Consider the following 27191-nt stretch of genomic DNA (forward strand, 5'->3'; position numbering starts at 1 on the left):
AAATTTGATGTTGAATTTTGTTGCCATCTATTATCGTTGTTACGGCCATGTTTCATCCAAATAAAGCCATCTTGCACTATTTGAATGGCCTTGAAATTTGATGTTGAGTTTTTTTGCCATCTATTATCGTTGTTACGGCCATGTTTCATCCAAATGAAGCCATCTTGTACTATTTCAATGGCCTTGAAATTTGATGTTGAATCTTGTTGCCATCTATTATCGTTGTACCGGCCATGTTTCATCCAAATAAAGGCATCTTGTACTATTTGAATGGCCTTGAAATTTTAATGTTGAATTTTGTTGCCATCTATTATCGTTGTTACGGCCATGTTTCAACCAAATGAAGCCATCTTGCACTAATTCAATGGCCTTGAAATTTGATGTTGAATTTTGTTGCCATCTATTATCGTTGTTACGGCCATGTTTCATCCAAATAAAGCCATCTTGTACTATTTGAATGGCCTTGAAATTTGATGTTGAATTTTGTTGCCATCTATTATCGTTGTTACGGCCATGTTTCATCCAAATAAAGGCATCTTGCACTATTTGAATGGCCTTGAAATTTGATGTTGAATTTTGTTGCCATCTATTATCGTTGTTACGGCCATGTTTCATCCAAATGAAGCCATCTTGTACTATTTGAATGGCCTTGAAATTTGATGTTGAATTTTGTTGCCATCTATTATCGTTGTTACGGCCATGTTTTATCCAAATAAAGCCATCTTGTACTATTTGAATGGCCTTGAAATTTGATGTTGAATTTTGTTGCCATCTATTATCGTTGTTACGGCCATGTTTCATCCAAATAAAGCCATCTTGTACTATTTGAATGGCCTTGAAATTTGATGTTGAATTTTGTTGCCATCTATTATCGTTGTTACGGCCATGTTTCATCCAAATAAAGGCATCTTGCACTATTTGAATGGCCTTGAAATTTGATGTTGAATTTTGTTGCCATCTATTATCGTTGTTACGGCCATGTTTCATCCAAATAAAGCCATCTTGCACTATTTGAATGGCCTTGAAATTTGATGTTGAGTTTTTTTGCCATCTATTATCGTTGTTACGGCCATGTTTCATCCAAATGAAGCCATCTTGTACTATTTGAATGGCCTTGAAATTTGATGTTGAATCTTGTTGCCATCTATTATCGTTGTACCGGCCATGTTTCATCCAAATAAAGGCATCTTGTACTATTTGAATGGCCTTGAAATTTTAATGTTGAATTTTGTTGCCATCTATTATCGTTGTTACGGCCATGTTTCAACCAAATGAAGCCATCTTGCACTAATTCAATGGCCTTGAAATTTGATGTTGAATTTTGTTGCCATCTATTATCGTTGTTACGGCCATGTTTCATCCAAATAAAGCCATCTTGTACTATTTGAATGGCCTTGAAATTTGATGTTGAATTTTGTTGCCATCTATTATCGTTGTTACGGCCATGTTTCATCCAAATAAAGGCATCTTGCACTATTTGAATGGCCTTGAAATTTGATGTTGAATTTTGTTGCCATCTATTATCGTTGTTACGGCCATGTTTCATCCAAATGAAGCCATCTTGCACTATTTGAATGGCCTTAAAATTTGATGTTGAATTTTTTGCCATCTATTATTGTTGTTACAGCCATGTTTCATCCAAATGAAGGCATCTTGTACTATTTGAATGGCCTTGAAATTTGATGTTGAATTTTGTTGCCATCTATTATCGTTGTTACGGCCATGTTTCATCCAAATGAAGCCATCTTGTACTATTTGAATGGCCTTGAAATTTGATGTTGAATTTTGTTGCCATCTATTATCGTTGTTACGGCCATGTATCATCCAAATGAAGCCATCTTGCACTAATTCAATGGCCTTGAAATTTGATGTTGAATTTTGTTGCCATCTATTATCGTTGTTACGGCCATGTTTCATCCAAATTAAGGCATCTTGAACTATTTGAATGGCCTTGAAATTTGATTTTGAATTTTGTTGCCATCTATTATCGTTGTTACGGCCATGTTTCATCCAAATGAAGCCATATTGCACTATTTGAATGGCCTTGAAATTTGATGTTGAATTTTGTTGCCATCTATTATTGTTGTTACAGCCATGTTTCATCCAAATGAAGCCATCTTGCACTATTTGAATGGCCTTGAAATTTGATGTTGATTTTTGTTGCCATCTATTATCGTTGTTACGGCCATGTTTCATCCAAATGAAGCCATCTTGCACTATTTGAATGGCCTTGAAATTTGATGTTGAATTTTGTTGCCATCTATTATCGTTGTTACGGCCATGTATCATCCAAATGAAGCCATCTTGCACTAATTCAATGGCCTTGAAATTTGATGTTGAATTTTGTTGCCATCTATTATCGTTGTTACGGCCATGTTTCATCCAAATGAAGCCATCTTGTACTAATTCAATGGCCTTGAAATTTGATGTTGAATTTTGTTGCCATCTATTATCGTTGTTACGGCCATGTTTCATCCAAATGAAGCCATCTTGCACTATTTGAATGGCCTTGAAATTTGATGTTGAATTTTGTTGCCATCTATTATCGTTGTTACGGCCATGTTTCATCCAAATGAGGGCATCTTGAACTAATTCAATAACCTTGAAATTTGATGTTGAATTTTGTTGCCATCTATTATCGTTGTTACGGCCATGTTTCATCCAAATGAAGCCATCTTGCACTATTTGAATGGCCTTGAAATTTGATGTTGAATTTTGTTGCCATCTATTATCGTTGTTATGGCCATGTTTCATCCAAATGAAGCCATCTTGCACTATTTGAATGGCCTTGAAATTTGATGTTGAATTTTGTTGCCATCTATTATCGTTGTTACGGCCATGTTTCATCCAAATGAAGCCATCTTGCACTATTTCAATGGCCTTGAAATTTGATGTTGAATTTTGTTGCCATCTATTATCGTTGTTACGGCCATGTTTCATCCAAATGAAGCCATCTTGCACTAATTCAATGGCCTTGAAATTTGATGTTGAATTTTGTTGCCATCTATTATCGTTGTTACGGCCATGTTTCATCCAAATGAAGGCATCTTGTACTATTTGAATGGCCTTGAAATTTGATGTTGAATCTTGTTGCCATCTATTATCGTTGTTACGGCCATGTTTCATCCAAATGAAGCCATCTTGCACTAATTCAATGGCCTTGAAATTTGATGTTGAATTTTGTTGCCATCTATTATCGTTGTTACGGCCATGTTTCATCCAAATGAAGCCATCTTGAACTAATTCAATGGCCTTGAAATTTGATGTTGAATTTTGTTGCCATCTATTATCGTTGTTACGGCCATGTATCATCCAAATGAAGCCATCTTGTACTATTTGAATGGACTTGAAATTTGATGTTGAATCTTGTTGCCATCTATTATCGTTGTTACGGCCATGTTTCATCCAAATGAAGCCATCTTGCACTATTTGAATGGCCTTGAAATTTGATGTTGAATTTTGTTGCCATCTATTATCGTTGTTACGGCCATGTTTCATCCAAATAAAGGCATCTTGAACTAATTCAGTGGCCTTGAAATTTGATGTTGAATTTTGTTGCCATCTATTATCGTTGTTACGGCCATGTTTCATCAAAATGAAGCCATCTTGTACTATTTTAATGGCCTTGAAATTTGATGTTGAATTTTGTTGCCATCTATTATCGTTGTTACGGCCATTTTTCATCCAAATGAAGCCATCTTGTACTAATTGAATGGCCTTGAAATTTGATGTCGAATCTTGTTGCCATCTATTATCGTTGTTACGGCCATGTTTCATCCAAATGAAGCCATCTTGTACTATTTGAATGGCCTTGAAATTTGATGTTGAATTTTGTTGCCATCTATTATCGTTGTTACGGCCATGTTTTATCCAAATAAAGCCATCTTGTACTATTTGAATGGCCTTGAAATTTGATGTTGAATTTTGTTGCCATCTATTATCGTTGTTACGGCCATGTATCATCCAAATGAAGCCATCTTGCACTATTTGAATGGCCTTGAAATTTGATGTTGAATTTTGTTGCCATCTATTATCGTTGTTACGGCCATGTTTCATCCAAATGAAGCCATCTTGCACTAATTCAATGGCCTTAAATTTGATGTTGAATTTTGTTGCCATCTATTATCGTTGTTACGGCCATGTTTCATCCAAATAAAGCCATCTTGCACTATTTGGATGGCCTTGAAATTTGATGTTGAATCTTGTTGCCATCTATTATCGTTGTTACGGCCATGTTTCATCCAAATGAAGCCATCTTGCACTATTTGAATGGCCTTGAAATTTGATGTTGAATTTTGTTGCCATCTATTATCGTTGTTACGGCCATGTTTCATCCAAATAAAGGCATCTTGTACTATTTGAATGTCCTTGAAATTTGATGTAGAGTGTTTTTGCCATCTATTATCGTTGTTACGGCCATGTTTTATCCAAATAAAGCCATCTTGTACTATTTGAATGGCCTCGAAATTTGATGTTGAATTTTGTTGCCATCTATTATCGTTGTTACGGCCATGTTTCATCCAAATAAAGGCATCTTGCACTATTTGAATGGCCTTGAAATTTGATGTTGAATTTTGTTGCCATCTATTATCGTTGTTACGGCCATGTTTCATCCAAATGAAGCCATCTTGCACTATTTGAATGGCCTTGAAATTTGATGTTGAATTTTGTTGCCATCTATTATTATTGTTACAGCCATGTTTCATCCAAATGAAGGCATCTTGTACTATTTGAATGGCCTTGAAATTTGATGTTGAATTTTGTTGCCATCTATTATCGTTGTTACGGCCATGTTTCATCCAAATGAAGCCATCTTGCACTATTTGAATGGCCTTGAAATTTGATGTTGAATTTTGTTGCCATCTATTATCGTTGTTTCGGCCATGTATCATCCAAATGAAGCCATCTTGCACTAATTCAATGGCCTTGAATTTGATGTTGAATTTTGTTGCCATCTATTATCGTTGTTACGGCCATGTTTCATCCAAATGAAGCCATCTTGCACTATTTGAATAGCCTTGAAATTTGATGTTGAATTTTGTTCTATTATCGTTGTTACGGCCATGTATCATCCAAATGAAGCCATCTTGCACTAATTCAATGGCCTTGATATTTGATGTTGAATTTTGTTGCCATCTATTATCGTTGTTACGGCCATGTTTCAACCAAATGAAGCCATCTTGCACTATTTGAATGGCCTTGAAATTTGATGTTGAATTTTGTTGCCATCTATTATCGTTGTTACGGCCATGTTTCATCCAAATAAAGCCATCTTGTACTATTTGAATGGCCTTGAAATTTGATGTTGAATTTTGTTGCCATCTATTATCGTTGTTACGGCCATGTTTCATCCAAATAAAGGCATCTTGCACTATTTGAATGGCCTTGAAATTTGATGTTGAATTTTGTTGCCATCTATTATCGTTGTTACGGCCATGTTTCATCCAAATGAAGCCATCTTGCACTATTTGAATGGCCTTGAAATTTGATGTTGAATTTTTTGCCATCTATTATTGTTGTTACAGCCATGTTTCATCCAAATGAGGGCATCTTGAACTAATTCAATAACCTTGAAATTTGATGTTGAATTTTGTTGCCATCTATTATCGTTGTTACGGCCATGTTTCATCCAAATGAAGCCATCTTGCACTATTTGAATGGCCTTAAATTTGATGTTGAATTTTGTTGCCATCTATTATCGTTGTTACGGCCATGTTTCATCCAAATAAAGCCATCTTGCACTATTTGGATGGCCTTGAAATTTGATGTTGAATTTTGTTGCCATCTATTATCGTTGTTACGGCCATGTTTCATCCAAATGAAGCCATCTTGCACTATTTGAATGGCCTTGAAATTTGATGTTGAATTTTTTGCCATCTATTATTGTTGTTACAGCCATGTTTCATCCAAATGAAGGCATCTTGTACTATTTCAATGGCCTTGAAATTTGATGTTGAATTTTGTTGCCATCTATTATCGTTGTTACGGCCATGTTTCATCCAAATGAAGCCATCTTGCACTATTTGAATGGCCTTGAAATTTGATGTTGAATTTTGTTGCCATCTATTATCGTTGTTACGGCCATGTATCATCCAAATGAAGCCATCTTGCACTAATTCAATGGCCTTGAAATTTGATGTTGAATTTTGTTGCCATCTATTATCGTTGTTACGGCCATGTTTCATCCAAATTAAGGCATCTTGAACTATTTGAATGGCCTTGAAATTTGATTTTGAATTTTGTTGCCATCTATTATCGTTGTTACGGCCATGTTTCATCCAAATGAAGCCATATTGCACTATTTGAATGGCCTTGAAATTTGATGTTGAATTTTGTTGCCATCTATTATTGTTGTTACAGCCATGTTTCATCCAAATGAAGCCATCTTGCACTATTTGAATGGCCTTGAAATTTGATGTTGATTTTTGTTGCCATCTATTATCGTTGTTACGGCCATGTTTCATCCAAATGAAGCCATCTTGCACTATTTGAATGGCCTTGAAATTTGATGTTGAATTTTGTTGCCATCTATTATCGTTGTTACGGCCATGTATCATCCAAATGAAGCCATCTTGCACTAATTCAATGGCCTTGAAATTTGATGTTGAATTTTGTTGCCATCTATTATCGTTGTTACGGCCATGTTTCATCCAAATGAAGCCATCTTGTACTAATTCAATGGCCTTGAAATTTGATGTTGAATCTTGTTGCCATCTATTATCGTTGTTACGGCCATGTTTCATCCAAATGAAGCCATCTTGCACTATTTGAATGGCCTTAAATTTGATGTTGAATTTTGTTGCCATCTATTATCGTTGTTACGGCCATGTTTCATCCAAATAAAGCCATCTTGAACTAATTCAATAACCTTGAAATTTGATGTTGAATTTTGTTGCCATCTATTATCGTTGTTACGGCCATGTTTCATCCAAATGAAGCCATCTTGCACTATTTGAATGGCCTTGAAATTTGATGTTGAATCTTGTTGCCATCTATTATCGTTGTACCGGCCATGTTTCATCCAAATAAAGGCATCTTGTACTATTTTAATGGCCTTGAAATTTTAATGTTGAATTTTTTTGCCATCTATTATCGTTGTTACGGCCATGTTTCAACCAAATGAAGCCATCTTGCACTAATTCAATGGCCTTGAAATTTGATGTTGAGTTTTGTTGCCATCTATTATCGTTGTTACGGCCATGTTTCATCCAAATGAAGCCATCTTGCACTATTTGAATGGCCTTGAAATTTGATGTTGAATTTTGTTGCCATCTATTATCGTTGTTACGGCCATGTTTCATCAAAATAAAGCCATTTTGATCTATTTGAATGGCCTTGAAATTTGATGTTGAGTTTTTTTGCCATCTATTATCGTTGTTACGGCCATGTTTTATCCAAATAAAGGCATCTTGTACTATTTGAATGGCCTTGAAATTTTAATGTTGAATTTTTTTGCCATCTATTATCGTTGTTACGGCCATGTTTCATCCAAATAAAGGCATCTTGCACTATTTGAATGGCCTTGAAATTTGATGTTGAATTTTGTTGCCATCTATTATCGTTGTTACGGCCATGTTTCATCCAAATGAAGCCATCTTGCACTATTTGAATGGCCTTGAAATTTGATGTTGAATTTTTTGCCATCTATTATTGTTGTTACAGCCATGTTTCATCCAAATGAAGGCATCTTGTACTATTTGAATGGCCTTGAAATTTGATGTTGAATTTTGTTGTCATCTATTATCGTTGTTACGGCCATGTTTCATCCAAATGAAGCCATCTTGCACTATTTGAATGGCCTTGAAATTTGATGTTGAATTTTGTTGCCATCTATTATCGTTGTTACGGCCATGTATCATCCAAATGAAGCCATCTTTTACTATTTGAATGGCCTTGAAATTTGATGTTGATTTTTGTTGCCATCTATTATCGTTGTTACGGCCATGTTTCATCCAAATGAAGCCATCTTGCACTATTTGAATGGCCTTGAAATTTGATGTTGAATTTTGTTGCCATCTATTATCGTTGTTACGGCCATGTATCATCCAAATGAAGCCATCTTGCACTAATTCAATGGCCTTGAAATTTGATGTTGAATTTTGTTGCCATCTATTATCGTTGTTACGGCCATGTTTCATCCAAATGAAGCCATCTTGTACTAATTCAATGGCCTTGAAATTTGATGTTGAATTTTGTTGCCATCTATTATCGTTGTTACAGCCATGTTTCATCGAAATGAAGCCATCTTGCACTATTTGAATGGCCTTGAAATTTGATGTTGATTTTTGTTGCCATCTATTATCGTTATTACGGCCATGTATCATCCAAATGAAGCCATCTTGCACTATTTGAATGGCCTTGAAATTTGATGTTGAATTTTGTTGCCATCTATTATCGTTGTTACGGCCATGTATCATCCAAATGAAGCCATCTTGCACTATTTGAATGGCCTTGAAATTTGATGTTGAATTTTTTGCCATCTATTATTGTTGTTACGGCCATGTATCATCCAAATGAAGCCATCTTGCACTAATTCAATAGCCTTGAAATTTGATGTTGAATTTTGTTGCCATCTATTATCGTTGTTACGGCCATGTTTCATCCAAATGAAGCCATCTTGCACTATTTGAATGGCCTTAAATTTGATGTTGAATTTTGTTGCCATCTATTATCGTTGTTACGGCCATGTTTCATCCAAATAAAGCCATCTTGCACTATTTGGATGGCCTTGAAATTTGATGTTGAATCTTGTTGCCATCTATTATCGTTGTTACGGCCATGTTTCATCCAAATGAAGCCATCTTGCACTATTTGAATGGCCTTGAAATTTGATGTTGAATTTTGTTGCCATCTATTATCGTTGTTACGGCCATGTTTCATCCAAATGAAGCCATCTTGCACTATTTGAATGGCCTTGAAATTTGATGTTGAATTTTGTTGCCATCTATTATCGTTGTTACGGCCATGTTTTATCCAAATAAAGCTATCTTGTACTATTTGAATGGCCTTGAAATTTGATGTTGAATTTTGTTGCCATCTATTATCGTTGTTACGGCCATGTTTCATCCAAATAAAGGCATCTTGTACTATTTGAATGTCCTTGAAATTTGATGTTGAATCTTGTTGCCATCTATTATCGTTGTTACGGCCATGTTTCATCCAAATGAAGCCATCTTGTACTATTTGAATGGCCTTGAAATTTGATGTTGAATTTTGTTGCCATCTATTATCGTTGTTACGGCCATGTTTTATCCAAATAAAGCCATCTTGTACTATTTGAATGGCCTTGAAATTTGATGTTGAATTTTGTTGCCATCTATTATCGTTGTTACGGCCATGTTTCATCCAAATAAAGGCAACTTGACCTAATTCAATGGCCTTGAAATTTGATGTTGAATTTTGTTGCCATCTATTATCGTTGTTACGGCCATGTTTCATCCAAATAAAGGCAACTTGACCTAATTCAATGGCCTTGAAATTTGATGTTGAATTTTGTTGCCATCTATTATCGTTGTTACGGCCATGTTTCATCCAAATAAAGCCATCTTGCACTATTTGAATGGCCTTGAAATTTGATGTTGAGTTTTTTTGCCATCTATTATCGTTGTTACGGACATGTTTCATCCAAATGAAGCCATCTTGTACTATTTCAATGGCCTTGAAATTTGATGTTGAATCTTGTTGCCATCTATTATCGTTGTACCGGCCATGTTTCATCCAAATGAAGCCATCTTGCACTATTTGAATGGCCTTGAAATTTGATGTTGAATTTTGTTGCCATCTATTATCGTTGTTACGGCCATGTTTCATCCAAATAAAGGCATCTTGTACTATTTGAATGGCCTTGAAATTTTAATGTTGAATTTTGTTGCCATCTATTATCGTTGTTACGGCCATGTTTCAACCAAATGAAGCCATCTTGCACTAATTCAATGGCCTTGAAATTTGATGTTGAATTTTGTTGCCATCTATTATCGTTGTTACGGCCATGTTTCATCCAAATAAAGCCATCTTGTACTATTTGAATGGCCTTGAAATTTGATGTTGAATTTTGTTGCCATCTATTATCGTTGTTACGGCCATGTTTCATCCAAATAAAGGCATCTTGCACTATTTGAATGGCCTTGAAATTTAATGTTGAATTTTGTTGCCATCTATTATCGTTGTTACGGCCATGTTTCATCCAAATGAAGCCATCTTGCACTATTTGAATGGCCTTGAAATTTGATGTTGAATTTTTTGCCATCTATTATTGTTGTTACAGCCATGTTTCATCCAAATGAAGGCATCTTGTACTATTTGAATGGCCTTGAAATTTGATGTTGAATTTTGTTGCCATCTATTATCGTTGTTACGGCCATGTTTCATCCAAATGAAGCCATCTTGCACTATTTGAATGGCCTTGAAATTTGATGTTGAATTTTGTTGCCATCTATTATCGTTGTTACGGCCATGTATCATCCAAATGAAGCCATCTTGCACTAATTCAATGGCCTTGAAATTTGATGTTGAATTTTGTTGCCATCTATTATCGTTGTTACGGCCATGTTTCATCCAAATTAAGGCATCTTGAACTATTTGAATGGCCTTGAAATTTGATTTTGAATTTTGTTGCCATCTATTATCGTTGTTACGGCCATGTTTCATCCAAAGAAGCCATATTGCACTATTTGAATGGCCTTGAAATTTGATGTTGAATTTTGTTGCCATCTATTATTGTTGTTACAGCCATGTTTCATCCAAATGAAGCCATCTTGCACTATTTGAATGGCCTTGAAATTTGATGTTGATTTTTGTTGCCATCTATTATCGTTGTTACGGCCATGTTTCATCCAAATGAAGCCATCTTGCACTATTTGAATGGCCTTGAAATTTGATGTTGAATTTTGTTGCCATCTATTATCGTTGTTACGGCCATGTATCATCCAAATGAAGCCATCTTGCACTAACTCAATGGCCTTGAAATTTGATGTTGAATTTTGTTGCCATCTATTATCGTTGTTACGGCCATGTTTCATCCAAATGAAGCCATCTTGTACTAATTCAATGGCCTTGAAATTTGATGTTGAATTTTGTTGCCATCTATTATCGTTGTTACGGCCATGTTTCATCCAAATGAAGCCATCTTGCACTATTTGAATGGCCTTGAAATTTGATGTTGAATTTTGTTGCCATCTATTATCGTTGTTACGGCCATGTTTCATCCAAATGAGGGCATCTTGAACTAATTCAATAACCTTGAAATTTGATGTTGAATTTTGTTGCCATCTATTATCGTTGTTACGGCCATGTTTCATCCAAATGAAGCCATCTTGCACTATTTGAATGGCCTTGAAATTTGATGTTGAATTTTGTTGCCATCTATTATCGTTGTTACGGCCATGTTTCATCCAAATGAAGCCATCTTGTACTATTTGAATGGCCTTGAAATTTGATGTTGAATTTTGTTGCCATCTATTATCGTTGTTACGGCCATGTTTCATCCAAATGAAGCCATCTTGCACTATTTGAATGGCCTTGAAATTTCATGTTGAATTTTGTTGCCATCTATTATCGTTGTTACGGCCATGTTTCATCCAAATGAAGCCATCTTGCACTAATTCAATGGCCTTGAAATTTGATGTTGAATTTTGTTGCCATCTATTATCGTTGTTACGGCCATATTTCATCCAAATGAAGGCATCTTGTACTATTTGAATGGCCTTGAAATTTGATGTTGAATCTTGTTGCCATCTATTATCGTTGTTACGGCCATGTTTCATCCAAATGAAGCCATCTTGCACTATTTGAATGGCCTTGAAATTTGATGTTGAATTTTGTTGCCATCTATTATCGTTGTTACGGCCATGTTTCATCCAAATGAAGCCATCTTGAACTAATTCAATGGCCTTGAAATTTGATGTTGAATTTTGTTGCCATCTATTATCGTTGTTACGGCCATGTATCATCCAAATGAAGCCATCTTGTACTATTTGAATGGACTTGAAATTTGATGTTGAATCTTGTTGCCATCTATTATCGTTGTTACGGCCATGTTTCATCCAAATGAAGCCATCTTGCACAATTTGAATGGCCTTGAAATTTGATGTTGAATTTTGTTGCCATCTATTATCGTTGTTACGGCCATGTTTCATCCAAATAAAGGCATCTTGAACTAATTCAGTGGCCTTGAAATTTGATGTTGAATTTTGTTGCCATCTATTATCGTTGTTACGGCCATGTTTCATCAAAATGAAGCCATCTTGTACTATTTCAATGGCCTTGAAATTTGATGTTGAATTTTGTTGCCATCTATTATCGTTGTTACGGCCATTTTTCATCCAAATGAAGCCATCTTGTACTATTTGAATGGCCTTGAAATTTGATGTCGAATCTTGTTGCCATCTTTTATCGTTGTTACGGCCATGTTTCATCCAAATGAAGCCATCTTGTACTATTTGAATGGCCTTGAAATTTGATGTTGAATTTTGTTGCCATCTATTATCGTTGTTACGGCCATGTTTTATCCAAATAAAGCCATCTTGTACTATTTGAATGGCCTTGAAATTTGATGTTGAATTTTGTTGCCATCTATTATCGTTGTTACGGCCATGTATCATCCAAATGAAGCCATCTTGCACTATTTGAATGGCCTTGAAATTTGATGTTGAATTTTGTTGCCATCTATTATCGTTGTTACGGCCATGTTTCATCCAAATGAAGCCATCTTGCACTAATTCAATGGCCTTAAATTTGATGTTGAATTTTGTTGCCATCTATTATCGTTGTTACGGCCATGTTTCATCCAAATAAAGCCATCTTGCACTATTTGGATGGCCTTGAAATTTGATGTTGAATCTTGTTGCCATCTATTATCGTTGTTACAGCCATGTTTCATCCAAATGAAGCCATCTTGCACTATTTGAATGGCCTTGAAATTTGATGTTGAATTTTGTTGCCATCTATTATCGTTGTTACGGCCATGTTTCATCCAAATAAAGGCATCTTGTACTATTTGAATGTCCTTGAAATTTGATGTTGAGTGTTTTTGCCATCTATTATCGTTGTTACGGCCATGTTTTATCCAAATAAAGCCATCTTGTACTATTTGAATGGCCTTGAAATTTGATGTTGAATTTTGTTGCCATCTATTATCGTTGTTACGGCCATGTTTCATCCAAATGAAGCCATCTTGCACTATTTGAATGGCCTTGAAATTTGATGTTGAATTTTGTTCTTTTATCGTTGTTACGGCCATGTATCATCCAAATGAAGCCATCTTGCACTAATTCAATGGCCTTGATATTTGATGTTGAATTTTGTTGCCATCTATTATCGTTGTTACGGCCATGTTTCATCCAAATAAAGGCATCTTGAACTAAATCAATGGCCTTGAAATTTGATTTTGAATTTTGTTGCCATCTATTATCGTTGTTACGGCCATGTATCATCCAAATGAAGCCATCTTGCACTATTTGAATGGCCTTGAAATTTGATGTTGTGTTTTTTTGCCATCTATTATTGTTGTTACAGCCATGTTTCATCCAAATGAAGGCATATTGTACTATTTGAATGGCCTTGAAATTTGATGTTGATTTTTGTTGCCATCTATTATCGTTGTTACGGCCATGTTTCATCCAAATGAAGCCATCTTGCACTATTTGAATGGCCTTGAAATTTGATGTTGAATTTTGTTGCCATCTATTATCGTTGTTACAGCCATGTATCATCCAAATGAAGCCATCTTGCACTAATTCAATGGCCTTGAAATTTGATGTTGAATTTTGTTGCCATCTATTATCGTTGTTACGGCCATGTTTCATCCAAATGAAGCCATCTTGCACTAATTCAATGGCCTTGAAATTTGATGTTGAATTTTGTTGCCATCTATTATCGTTGTTACGGCCATGTTTCATCCAAATGAAGCCATCTTGCACTATTTGAATAGCCTTGAAATTTGATGTTGAATTTTGTTGCCATCTATTATCGTTGTTACGGCCATGTTTCATCCAAATGAAGCCATCTTGCACTATTTGAATGGCCTTGAAATTTGATGTTGAATTTTGTTGCCATCTATTATCGTTGTTACGGCCATGTTTCATCCAAATGAAGGCATCTTGTACTATTTGAATATCCTTGAAATTTGATGTTGAATTTTGTTGCCATCTATTATCGTTGTTACGGCCATGTTTCATCCAAATGAAGCCATCTTGCACTATTTGAATGGCCTTGAAATTTGATGTTGAATTTTGTTGCCATCTATTATCGTTGTTACGGCCATGTTTCATCCAAATGAAGCCATCTTGTACTATTTGAATGGCCTTGAAATTTGATGTTGAATTTTGTTGCCATCTATTATCGTTGTTACGGCCATGTTTCATCCAAATGAAGCCATCTTGCACTAATTCAATGGCCTTGAAATTTGATGTTGAATTTTGTTGCCATCTATTATCGTTGTTACGGCCATGTTTCATCCAAATGAAGCCATCTTGTACTATTTGAATTGCCTTGAAATTTGATGTTGAATCTTGTTGCCATCTATTATCGTTGTTACGGCCATGTTTCGTGCAAATGAAGCCATCTTGAACTAATTCAATGGCCTTAAAATTTGTTGAATTTTGTTGCCATCTATTGTCGTTGTTACGGCCATTTTTCATCCAAATGAAGCCATCTTGCACTATTTGAATGGCCTTGAAATTTGATGTTGAATTTTGTTGCCATCTATTATCGTTGTTACGGCCATGTTTCATCCAAATGAAGCCATCTGGCACTATTTGAATGGCCTTGAAATTTGATGTTGAATTTTGTTGCCATCTATTATCGTTGTTACGGCCATGTTTCATCCAAATAAAGCCATCTTGCACTAATTCAATGGCCTTGAAATTTGATGTTGAATTTTGTTGCCATCTATTATCGTTATTACGGCCATTTTTCATCCAAATGAAGCCATCTTGTACTATTTGAATGGCCTTGAAATTTGATGTTGAATTTTGTTGCCATCTATTATCGTTGTTACGGCCATGTTTCATCCAAATAAAGGCATCTTGCACTAATTCAATGGCCTTGAAATTTGATGTTGAATTTTGTTGCCATCTATTATCGTTGTTACGGCCATGTTTCATCCAAATGAAGCCATCTTGCACTATTTGAATGGCCTTGAAATTAGATGTTGAATTTTGTTGCCATCTATTATTATTGTTACAGCCATGTTTCATCCAAATGAAGGCATCTTGTAGTATTTGAATGGTCTTGAAATTTGATGTTGAATCTTGTTGCCATCTATTATCGTTGTTACGGCCATGTTTCATCCAAATAAAGGCATCTTGTACCATTTGAATGGCCTTGAAATTTGATGTTGAATTTTGTTGCCATCTATTATCGTTGTTACGGCCATGTTTCATCCAAATGAAGCCATCTTGCACTATTTGAATGGCCTTGAAATTTGATGTTGAATTTTTTTGCCATCTATTATCGTTGTTACGGCCATGTATCATCCAAATGAAGCCATCTTGCACTAATTCAATGGCCTTGAATTTGATGTTGAATTTTGTTGCCATCTATTATCGTTGTTACGGCCATGTTTCATCCAAATGAAGGCATCTTGAACTAATTCAATGGCCTTGAAATTTGATGTTGAATTTTGTTGCCATCTATTATCGTTGTTACGGCCATGTATCATCCAAATGAAGCCATCTTGCACTAATTCAATGGCCTTGAAATTTGATGTTGAATTTTTTTGCCATCTATTATCGTTATTACGGCCATGTTTCATCCAAATGAAGCCATCTTGCACTAATTCAATGGCCTTGATATTTGATGTTGAATTTTGTTGCCATCTATTATCGTTGTTACGGCCATGTTTCATCCAAATAAAGGCATCTTGAACTAATTCAATGGCCTTGAAATTTGATGTTGATTTTTGTTGCCATCTATTATCGTTGTTACGGCCATGTTTCATCCAAATGAAGCCATCTTGCACTATTTGAATGGCCTTGAAATTTGATGTTGAATTTTGTTGCCATCTATTATCGTTGTTACGGCCATGTTTCATCCAAATGAAGGCATCTTGAACTAATTCAATGGCCTTGAAATTTGATGTTGAATTTTGTTGCCATCTATTATCGTTGTTACGGCCATGTTTCATCCAAATGAAGCCATCTTGCACTAATTCAATGGCCTTGAAATTTGATGTTGAATTTTGTTGCCATCTATTATCGTTGTTACGGCCATGTTTCATCCAAATGAAGCCATCTTGTACGATTTGAATGGCCTTGAAATTTGATGTTGAATTTTGTTGCCATCTATTATCGTTGTTACGGCCATGTTTCATCCAAATGAGGGCATCTTGAACTAATTCAATGGCCTTGAAATTTGATGTTGAATTTTGTTGCCATCTATTATCGTTGTTACAGCCATGTTTCATCCAAATGAAGGCATCTTGTACTATTTGAATGGCCTTGAAATTTGATGTTGAATCTTGTTGCCATCTATTATCGTTGTTACGGCCATGTTTCATCCAAATGAAGCCATCTTGCACTAATTCATTGGCCTTGAAATTTGATGTTGAATTTTGTTGCCATCTATTATCGTTGTTACGGCCATGTTTCATCCAAATGAAGGCATCTTGAACTAATTCAATGGCCTTGAAATTTGATGTTGAATTTTTTAGCCATCTATTATCGTTGTTACGGCCATGTTTCATCCAAATGAAGCCATCTTGCACTAATTCAATGGCCTTGAAATTTGATGTTGAATCTTGTTGCCATCTATTATTATTGTTACAGCCATGTTTCATCCAAATGAAGGCATCTTGTACTATTTGAATGGCCTTGAAATTTGATGTTGAATCTTGTTGCCATCTATTATCGTTGTTACGGCCATGTTTCATCCAAATGAGGGCATCTTGAACTAATTTAGTGGCCTAGAAATTTGATGTTGAATTTTGTTGCCATCTATTATTATTGTTACAGCCATGTTTCATCCAAATGAAGGCATCTTGTACTATTTGAATGGCCTTGAAATTTGATGTTGAATCTTGTTGCCATCTATTATCGTTGTTACGGCCATGTTTCATCCAAATGAAGCCATCTTGCACTAATTCATTGGCCTTGAAATTTGATGTTGAATTTTGTTGCCATCTATTATCGTTGTTACGGCCATGTTTCATCCAAATGAAGGCATCTTGAACTAATTCAATGGCCTTGAAATTTGATGTTGAATTTTTTAGCCATCTATTATCGTTGTTACGGCCATGTTTCATCCAAATGAAGCCATCTTGCACTAATTCAATGGCCTTGAAATTTGATGTTGAATTTTGTTGCCATCTATTATCGTTGTTACGGCCATGTTTCATCCAAATGAAGCCATCTTGCACTAATTCAATGGCCTTGAAATTTGATGTTGAATTTTGTTGCCATCTATTATCGTTGTTACGGCCATGTTTCATCCAAATGAAGCCATCTTGTACGATTTGAATGGCCTTGAAATTTGATGTTGAATTTTGTTGCCATCTATTATCGTTGTTACGGCCATGTTTCATCCAAATGAGGGCATCTTGAACTAATTCAATGGCCTTGAAATTTGATGTTGAATTTTGTTGCCATCTATTATTATTGTTACAGCCATGTTTCATCCAAATGAAGGCATCTTGTACTATTTGAATGGCCTTGAAATTTGATGTTGAATCTTGTTGCCATCTATTATCGTTGTTACGGCCATGTTTCATCCAAATGAAGCCATCTTGCACTAATTCAATGGCCTTGAAATTTGATGTTGAATTTTGTTGCCATCTATTATCGTTGTTACAGCCATGTTTCATCCAAATGAAGGCATCTTGTACGATTTGAATGGCCTTGAAATTTGATGTTGAATTTTGTTGCCATCTATTATCGTTGTTACGGCCATGTTTCATCCAAATGAGGGCATCTTGAACTAATTTAGTGGCCTAGAAATTTGATGTTGAATTTTGTTGCCATCTATTATTATTGTTACAGCCATGTTTCATCCAAATGAAGGCATCTTGTACTATTTGAATGGCCTTGAAATTTGATGTTGAATCTTGTTGCCATCTATTATCGTTGTTACGGCCATGTTTCATCCAAATAAAGCCATCTTGCACTATTTGGATGGCCTTGAAATTTGATGTTGAATCTTGTTGCCATCTATTATCGTTGTTACAGCCATGTTTCATCCAAATGAAGGCATCTTGAACTAATTCAATGGCCTTGAAATTTGATGTTGAATTTTTTAGCCATCTATTATCGTTGTTACGGCCATGTTTCATCCAAATGAAGCCATCTGGCACTATTTGAATGGCCTTGAAATTTGATGTTGAATTTTGTTGCCATCTATTATCGTTGTTACGGCCATGTTTCATCCAAATAAAGCCATCTTGCACTAATTCAATGGCCTTGAAATTTGATGTTGAATTTTGTTGCCATCTATTATCGTTATTACGGCCATTTTTCATCCAAATGAAGCCATCTTGTACTATTTGAATGGCCTTGAAATTTGATGTTGAATTTTGTTGCCATCTATTATCGTTGTTACGGCCATGTTTCATCCAAATAAAGGCATCTTGCACTAATTCAATGGCCTTGAAATTTGATGTTGAATTTTGTTGCCATCTATTATCGTTGTTACGGCCATGTTTCATCCAAATGAAGCCATCTTGCACTATTTGAATGGCCTTGAAATTAGATGTTGAATTTTGTTGCCATCTATTATTATTGTTACAGCCATGTTTCATCCAAATGAAGGCATCTTGTAGTATTTGAATGGTCTTGAAATTTGATGTTGAATCTTGTTGCCATCTATTATCGTTGTTACGGCCATGTTTCATCCAAATAAAGGCATCTTGTACCATTTGAATGGCCTTGAAATTTGATGTTGAATTTTGTTGCCATCTATTATCGTTGTTACGGCCATGTTTCATCCAAATGAAGCCATCTTGCACTATTTGAATGGCCTTGAAATTTGATGTTGAATTTTTTTGCCATCTATTATCGTTGTTACGGCCATGTATCATCCAAATGAAGCCATCTTGCACTAATTCAATGGCCTTGAATTTGATGTTGAATTTTGTTGCCATCTATTATCGTTGTTACGGCCATGTTTCATCCAAATGAAGGCATCTTGAACTAATTCAATGGCCTTGAAATTTGATGTTGAATTTTGTTGCCATCTATTATCGTTGTTACGGCCATGTATCATCCAAATGAAGCCATCTTGCACTAATTCAATGGCCTTGAAATTTGATGTTGAATTTTTTTGCCATCTATTATCGTTATTACGGCCATGTTTCATCCAAATGAAGCCATCTTGCACTAATTCAATGGCCTTGATATTTGATGTTGAATTTTGTTGCCATCTATTATCGTTGTTACGGCCATGTTTCATCCAAATAAAGGCATCTTGAACTAATTCAATGGCCTTGAAATTTGATGTTGATTTTTGTTGCCATCTATTATCGTTGTTACGGCCATGTTTCATCCAAATGAAGCCATCTTGCACTATTTGAATGGCCTTGAAATTTGATGTTGAATTTTGTTGCCATCTATTATCGTTGTTACGGCCATGTTTCATCCAAATGAAGGCATCTTGAACTAATTCAATGGCCTTGAAATTTGATGTTGAATTTTGTTGCCATCTATTATCGTTGTTACGGCCATGTTTCATCCAAATGAAGCCATCTTGCACTAATTCAATGGCCTTGAAATTTGATGTTGAATTTTGTTGCCATCTATTATCGTTGTTACGGCCATGTTTCATCCAAATGAAGCCATCTTGTACGATTTGAATGGCCTTGAAATTTGATGTTGAATTTTGTTGCCATCTATTATCGTTGTTACGGCCATGTTTCATCCAAATGAGGGCATCTTGAACTAATTCAATGGCCTTGAAATTTGATGTTGAATTTTGTTGCCATCTATTATTATTGTTACAGCCATGTTTCATCCAAATGAAGGCATCTTGTACTATTTGAATGGCCTTGAAATTTGATGTTGAATCTTGTTGCCATCTATTATCGTTGTTACGGCCATGTTTCATCCAAATGAAGCCATCTTGCACTAATTCATTGGCCTTGAAATTTGATGTTGAATTTTGTTGCCATCTATTATCGTTGTTACGGCCATGTTTCATCCAAATGAAGGCATCTTGAACTAATTCAATGGCCTTGAAATTTGATGTTGAATTTTTTAGCCATCTATTATCGTTGTTACGGCCATGTTTCATCCAAATGAAGCCATCTTGCACTAATTCAATGGCCTTGAAATTTGATGTTGAATCTTGTTGCCATCTATTATTATTGTTACAGCCATGTTTCATCCAAATGAAGGCATCTTGTACTATTTGAATGGCCTTGAAATTTGATGTTGAATCTTGTTGCCATCTATTATCGTTGTTACGGCCATGTTTCATCCAAATGAGGGCATCTTGAACTAATTTAGTGGCCTAGAAATTTGATGTTGAATTTTGTTGCCATCTATTATTATTGTTACAGCCATGTTTCATCCAAATGAAGGCATCTTGTACTATTTGAATGGCCTTGAAATTTGATGTTGAATCTTGTTGCCATCTATTATCGTTGTTACGGCCATGTTTCATCCAAATGAAGCCATCTTGCACTAATTCATTGGCCTTGAAATTTGATGTTGAATTTTGTTGCCATCTATTATCGTTGTTACGGCCATGTTTCATCCAAATGAAGGCATCTTGAACTAATTCAATGGCCTTGAAATTTGATGTTGAATTTTTTAGCCATCTATTATCGTTGTTACGGCCATGTTTCATCCAAATGAAGCCATCTTGCACTAATTCAATGGCCTTGAAATTTGATGTTGAATTTTGTTGCCATCTATTATCGTTGTTACGGCCATGTTTCATCCAAATGAAGCCATCTTGCACTAATTCAATGGCCTTGAAATTTGATGTTGAATTTTGTTGCCATCTATTATCGTTGTTACGGCCATGTTTCATCCAAATGAAGCCATCTTGTACGATTTGAATGGCCTTGAAATTTGATGTTGAATTTTGTTGCCATCTATTATCGTTGTTACGGCCATGTTTCATCCAAATGAGGGCATCTTGAACTAATTCAATGGCCTTGAAATTTGATGTTGAATTTTGTTGCCATCTATTATTATTGTTACAGCCATGTTTCATCCAAATGAAGGCATCTTGTACTATTTGAATGGCCTTGAAATTTGATGTTGAATCTTGTTGCCATCTATTATCGTTGTTACGGCCATGTTTCATCCAAATGAAGCCATCTTGCACTAATTCAATGGCCTTGAAATTTGATGTTGAATTTTGTTGCCATCTATTATCGTTGTTACAGCCATGTTTCATCCAAATGAAGGCATCTTGTACGATTTGAATGGCCTTGAAATTTGATGTTGAATTTTGTTGCCATCTATTATCGTTGTTACGGCCATGTTTCATCCAAATGAGGGCATCTTGAACTAATTTAGTGGCCTAGAAATTTGATGTTGAATTTTGTTGCCATCTATTATTATTGTTACAGCCATGTTTCATCCAAATGAAGGCATCTTGTACTATTTGAATGGCCTTGAAATTTGATGTTGAATCTTGTTGCCATCTATTATCGTTGTTACGGCCATGTTTCATCCAAATAAAGCCATCTTGCACTATTTGGATGGCCTTGAAATTTGATGTTGAATCTTGTTGCCATCTATTATCGTTGTTACAGCCATGTTTCATCCAAATGAAGGCATCTTGAACTAATTCAATGGCCTTGAAATTTGATGTTGAATTTTTTAGCCATCTATTATCGTTGTTACGGCCATGTTTCATCCAAATGAAGGCATCTTGCACTATTTGAATGGCCTTGAAATTTGATGTTGAATCTTGTTGCCATCTATTATCGTTGTTACAGCCATGTTTCATCCAAATGAAGCCATCTTGCACTATTTGAATGGCCTTGAAATTTGATGTTGAATTTTTTTGCCATCTATTATTGTTGTTACAGCCATGTTTCATCCAAATGAAGGCATCTTGCACTATTTGAATGGCCTTGAAATTTGATGTTGAATTTTGTTGCCATCTATTATCGTTGTTACGGCCATGTATCATCCAAATGAAGCCATCTTGCACTATTTGAATGGCCTTGAATTTGATGTTGAATTTTGTTGCCATCTATTATCGTTGTTACGGCCATGTTTCATCCAAATGAAGCCATCTTGCACTATTGGAATGGCCTTGAAATTTGATGTTGAATTTTGTTGCCATCTATTATCGTTGTTACGGCCATGTTTCATCCAAATGAAGCCATCTTGCACTATTTGAATGGCCTTGAAATTTGATGTTGAATTTTGTTCTATTATCGTTGTTACGGCCATGTATCATCCAAATGAAGCCATCTTGCACTAATTCAATGGCCTTGATATTTGATGTTGAATTTTGTTGCCATCTATTATCGTTGTTACGGCCATGTTTCATCCAAATAAAGGCATCTTGAACTAATTCAATGGCCTTGAAATTTGATGTTGAATCTTGTTGCCATCTATTATCGTTGTTACGGCCATGTTTCATCCAAATGAAGCCATCTTGCACTATTTGAATGGCCTTGAAATTTGATGTTGAATTTTGTTGCCATCTATTATCGTTGTTACGGCCATGTATCATCCAAATGAAGCCATCTCCCACTAATTCAATGGCCTTGAAATTTGATGTTGATTTTTGTTGCCATCTATTATCGTTGTTACGGCCATGTTTCATCCAAATGAAGCCATCTTGCACTATTTGAATGGCCTTGAAATTTGATGTTGAATTTTGTTGCCATCTATTATCGTTGTTACGGCCATGTTTCATCCAAATAAAGGCATCTTGAACTAATTCAATGGCCTTGAAATTTGATGTTGAATTTTGTTGCCATCTATTATCGTTGTTACGGCCATGTTTCATCCAAATGAAGCCATCTTGCACTAATTCAATGGCCTTGAAATTTGATGTTGAATTTTGTTGCCATCTATTATCGTTGTTACGGCCATGTTTCATCCAAATGAAGCCATCTTGCACTATTTGAATGGCCTTGAAATTTGATGTTGAATTTTGTTGCCATCTATTATCGTTGTTACGGCCATGTTTCATCCAAATGAGGGCATCTTGAACTAATTCAATGGCCTTGAAATTTGATTTTGAATTTTGTTGCCATCTATTATCGTTGTTACGGCCATGTTTCATCCAAATGAAGGCATCTTATACTATTTGAATGGCCTTGAAATTTGATGTTGAATCTTGTTGCCATCTATTATCGTTGTTACGGCCATGTTTCATCCAAATGAAGCCATCTTGCACTATTTGAATGGCCTTGAAATTTGATGTTGAATCTTGTTGCCATCTATTATCGTTGTTACGGCCATGTTTCATCCAAATGAAGCCATCTTGCACTAATTCAATGGCCTTGAAATTTGATGTTGAATTTTGTTGCCATCTATTATTGTTGTTACGGCCATGTTTCATCCAAATGAAGGCATCTTGTACTATTTGAATGGCCTTGAAATTTGATGTTGAATCTTGGTGCCATCTATTATCGTTGTTACGGCCATGTTTCATCCAAATGAAGCCATCTTGCACTATTTGAATGGCCTTGAAATTTGATGTTGAATTTTGTTGCCATCTATTATCGTTGTTACGGCCATGTTTCATCCAAATGAAGGCATCTTGAACTAATTCAATGGCCTTGAAATTTGATGTTGAATTTTGTTGCCATCTATTATCGTTGTTACGGCCATGTATCATCCAAATGAAGCCATCTTGTACTATTTGAATGGCCTTGAAATTTGATGTTGAATCTTGTTGCCATCTATTATCGTTGTTACGGCCATGTTTCATCCAAATGAAGCCATCTTGCACTATTTGAATGGCCTTGAAATTTGATGTTGAATTTTGTTGCCATCTATTATCGTTGTTACGGCCATGTTTCATCCAAATAAAGGCATCTTGAACTAATTCAATGGCCTTGAAATTTGATGTTGAATTTTGTTGCCATCTATTATCGTTGTTACGGCCATGTTTCATCCAAATGAAGGCATCTTGAACTAATTCAATGGCCTTGAAATTTGATGTTGAATTTTGTTGCCATCTATTATCGTTGTTACGGCCATGTATCATCAAAATGAAGCCATCTTGTACTATTTGAATGGCCTTGAAATTTGATGTTGAATCTTGTTGCCATCTATTATCGTTGTTACGGCCATGTTTCATCCAAATGAAGCCATCTTGCATTATTTGAATGGCCTTGAAATTTGATGTTGAATTTTGTTGCCATCTATTATCGTTGTTACGGCCATGTTTCATCCAAATGAAGGCATCTTGAACTAATTCAATGGCCTTGAAATTTGATGTTGAATTTTGTTGCCATCTATTATCGTTGTTACGGCCATGTATCATCCAAATGAAGCCATCTTGTACTATTTGAATTGCCTTGAAATTTGATGTTGAATCTTGTTGCCATCTATTATCGTTGTTATGGCCATGTTTCATCCAAATGAAGCCATCTTGCACTATTTGAATGGCCTTGAAATTTGATGTTGAATTTTGTTGCCATCTATTATCGTTGTTACGGCCATGTTTCATCCAAATAAAGGCATCTTGAACTAACGCAATGGCCTTGAAATTTGATGTTGAATTTTGTTGCCATCTATTATCGTTGTTACGGCCATGTTTCATCAAAATGAAGCCATCTTGTACTATTTGAATTGCCTTGAAATTTGATGTTGAATTTTGTTGCCATCTATTATCGTTGTAACGGCCATGTTTTATCCAAATAAAGCCATCTTGTACTATTTGAATGGCCTTGAAATTTGATGTTGAATTTTGTTGCCATCTATTATCGTTGTTACGGCCATGTTTCATCCAAATGAAGCCATCTTGCACTATTTGAATGGCCTTGAAATTTGATGTTGAATTTTGTTGCCATCTATTATCGTTGTTACGGCCATGTTTCATCCAAATGAAGCCATCTTGCACTAATTCAATGGCCTTGAAATTTGATGTTGAATTTTGTTGCCATCTATTATCGTTGTTACGGCCATGTTTCATCCAATGGAAGCCATCTTGCACTAATTCACTGGCCTTTAAATTTGATGTTGAATCTTGTTGCCATCTATTATCGTTGTTACAGCCATGTTTCATCCAAATGAAGCCATCTAGCACTATTTGAATGGCCTTGAAATTTGATGTTGAGTTTTTTTGTCATCTATTATCGTTGTTACGGCCATGTTTCATCCAAATAAAGGCATCTTGTACTATTTGAATGGCCTTGAAATTTGATGTTGTATTTTGTTGCCATCTATTATCGTTGTAACGGCCATGTTTTATCCAAATGAAGGCATCTTGAACTAATTCAATGGCCTTGAAATTTGATGTTGAATTTTGTTGCCATCTATTATCGTTGTTACGGCCATGTATCATCCAAATGAAGCCATCTTGCACTATTTGAATGGCCTTGAAATTTGATGTTGAATCTTGTTGCCATCTATTATCGTTGTTACGGCCATGTTTCATCCAAATGAAGCCATCTTGCACTATTTAATGGCCTTGAAATTTGATGTTGAATTTTGTTGCCATCTATTATCGTTGTTACGGCCATGTTTCATCCAAATGAAGGCATCTTGTACTATTTGAATGGCCTTGAAATTTGATGTTGAATCTTGTTGCCATCTATTATCGTTGTTACGGCCATGTTTCATCCAAATGAAGCCATCTTGCACTATTTGAATGGCCTTGAAATTTGATGTTGAATCTTGTTGCCATCTATTATCGTTGTTACGGCCATGTTTCATCCAAATGAAGCCATCTTGCACTATTTGAATGGCCTTGAAATTTGATGTTGAATCTTGTTGCCATCTATTATCGTTGTTACGGCCATGTTTCATCCAAATGAAGCCATCTTGCACTAATTCAATGGCCTTGAAATTTGATGTTGAATTTTGTTGCCATCTATTATCGTTGTTACGGCCATGTTTCATCCAAATGAAGGCATCTTGTACTATTTGAATGGCCTTGAAATTTGATGTTGAATCTTGGTGCCATCTATTATCGTTGTTACGGCCATGTTTCATCCAAATGAAGTCATCTTGCACTATTTGAATGGCCTTGAAATTTGATGTTGAATTTTGTTGCCATCTATTATCGTTGTTACGGCCATGTTTCATCCAAATGAAGGCATCTTGAACTAATTCAATGGCCTTGAAATTTGATGTTGAATTTTGTTGCCATCTATTATCGTTGTTACGGCCATGTATCATCCAAATGAAGTCATCTTGTACTATTTGAATGGCCTTGAAATTTGATGTTGAATCTTGTTGCCATCTATTATCGTTGTTACGGCCATGTTTCATCCAAATGAAGCCATCTTGCACTATTTGAATGGCCTTGAAATTTGATGTTGAATTTTGTTGCCATCTATTATCGTTGTTACGGCCATGTTTCATCCAAATAAAGGCATCTTGAACTAATTCAATGGCCTTGAAATTTGATGTTGAATTTTGTTGCCATCTATTATCGTTGTTACGGCCATGTTTCATCCAAATGAAGGCATCTTGAACTAATTCAATAGCCTTGAAATTTGATGTTGAATTTTGTTGCCATCTATTATCGTTGTTACGGCCATGTATCATCCAAATGAAGCCATCTTGAACTATTTGAATGGCCTTGAAATTTGATGTTGAATCTGGTTGCCATCTATTATCGTTGTTACGGCCATGTTTCATCCAAATGAAGCCATCTTGCATTATTTGAATGGCCTTGAAATTTGATGTTGAATTTTGTTGCCATCTATTATCGTTGTTACGGCCATGTTTCATCCAAATGAAGGCATCTTGAACTAATTCAATGGCCTTGAAATTTGATGTTGAATTTTGTTGCCATCTATTATCGTTGTTACGGCCATGTATCATCCAAATGAAGCCATCTTGTACTATTTGAATGGCCTTGAAATTTGATGTTGAATCTTGTTGCCATCTATTATCGTTGTTACGGCCATGTATCATCCAAATGAAGCCATCTTGCACTATTTGAATGGCCTTGAAATTTGATGTTGAATTTTGTTGCCATCTATTATCGTTGTTACGGCCATGTTTCATCCAAATAAAGGCATCTTGAACTAATTCAATGGCCTTGAAATTTGATGTTGAATTTTGTTGCCATCTATTATCGTTGTTACGGCCATGTTTCATCAAAATGAA

Source organism: Anopheles gambiae, unplaced genomic scaffold, assembly GCF_943734735.2.
Source record: "Anopheles gambiae unplaced genomic scaffold, idAnoGambNW_F1_1 scaffold_12, whole genome shotgun sequence".
In the NCBI taxonomy this organism is placed as follows: Eukaryota; Metazoa; Arthropoda; class Insecta; order Diptera; family Culicidae; genus Anopheles; species Anopheles gambiae.